This window comes from Pongo abelii, chromosome 5 (genome assembly GCF_028885655.2).
Source record: "Pongo abelii isolate AG06213 chromosome 5, NHGRI_mPonAbe1-v2.0_pri, whole genome shotgun sequence".
NCBI classification, from domain to species: Eukaryota; Metazoa; Chordata; class Mammalia; order Primates; family Hominidae; genus Pongo; species Pongo abelii.
The window spans coordinates 27,125,290-27,126,865 of NC_071990.2; the positions used below are offsets into that span (position 1 = coordinate 27,125,290).

At 47.1% G+C, this 1,576-nt stretch overlaps 1 non-coding gene across 1 annotated transcript; it reads right to left on the minus strand.

The window, feature by feature from the left end:
- Positions 1–382: 382 nt before the first annotated feature.
- Positions 383–456, minus strand: TRNAI-AAU (transfer RNA isoleucine (anticodon AAU)). Its single transcript has one exon. It is a non-coding gene; the product is annotated as a tRNA-Ile (tRNA).
- Positions 457–1,576: the final 1,120 nt, after the last annotated feature.

Below are 1,576 nucleotides of genomic sequence, written 5' to 3' on the forward strand. Positions count from 1 at the left end.
GGTAGAGGAAGCACGTGACAGGCACAAGCGGACTCGATAGGCTGGATCCTGAGAAAGGGACCAAAAAATCATGGAGTTCAGATGGACAGCGGGCATCAGACACACATCCAACCCCAGTGCTATCCCCCACTCTAACACCCTCATTTTCTTCACTAAAAATTCTGTCTTAGGGCGTCATGTCACTTGTTCCATAAGATTTTCTTTTTTCTTTCCCAAGCTCCTTTAGAGGAATGCAAGACTGAAATGGGTAGGTGTCACTGCTGAAGAAGAAATGACATCAACATTTAATTCCTACTTTAAGTTGAGGAGGATGTTATTTCCAATGTGTAGCTGGATGTGAACTGACTGCCGCAAAATTAGAGAGAAAAGGTGACAACCCCTGTGGCCCGTACGGGGATCGAACCCGCGACCTTGGCGTTATTAGCACCACGCTCTAACCAACTGAGCTAACCGGCCGTCTGGAAAACAGTTGTTCTTTTAGTTTTAAAAAAGCAAAATGTTTGTTGTTTTTGTGTTTCTTAAAACTAAAGGAAATTCTTTTCCTCTCTTCAAAGGGATGTCTTTTAAAATAATTTTAATTGCGACTACGTAATATTGTTTCTTCAAACTTCTGTTGGTGTTTTGCATTTTCCCTTCCTGCACTCCCGCAGGGAAGAAGGAAAACAAAAACAAAAACAAGGACAAGGCCAAAAACTCTACCTCCAGCAGAAAGGAACTTGGCCTCTCCCGTGGGAAATGAGATTTTCTCAAACTCACCTATTCCGACCGGAGAAAATACTACAGAGAACCATTCACGAGAGGGGCTTCCTTCCTTCTGACCCTGGGAAGGGTCCAGAGACCCGGGGGACGATCTGGAAGCAGAAGCTGGTCGTTCTGAGTTTTCCATCCAAATGGTTTGATTATGAAATTGACTCACCACGCGGAATGGCTGGTGGATTTGGCTCGCGGCATGAGGAATCCGCTCCATACTGGAAGGAAGAAAATCTCCGGCAGATATGCCTCGCGGGTTCATAAGGACTGGGGAGGTACTCCTTCTTTCTGGCCCCCTCAAAACGCCCGGTGGTATGTCTGATGCTCCACTACGCGTTATTATAATTAACTGCTTGTGTTACTCTTTGTGCTGTCTTGCTCTTCATTCTCCTGGTATCTCGGGTGCCCGCACAGCATGGTAGGCTGCTCGATAGTTTAATGAATGGGGAAAAGGTGTGCAGAGGTCATTTCTGCTGATTATCAAGACTTCAATTCTTTGAAGTGGAGCACGAGGATCCTCTAGGCGTCAGGCAAATGTCATCAGGAGTCTCAACGTCTTCCCCCCAAAAAACAATATTTTCAACAGAAATCAATTTACCTCCTCATTGGTGGTGGAATGGGAAGATGGTGGAGAAAGCTGTGCTTTAATAACAGCTCGGAGGTCTCCGTTCTCCAACAAAGGACTTTGTGCGTACCTTTTCTCTTCCAGTTCCCGCCGCTATGGCTGTTGGAAGACTAAGGACTTCCACTCAGCCGGGCTTCGGCGCCTCTTCCTGTCCGGGCGCGGCTATGGTTCCTGGTACACGATCGCTGCGCCTCGGGCAGC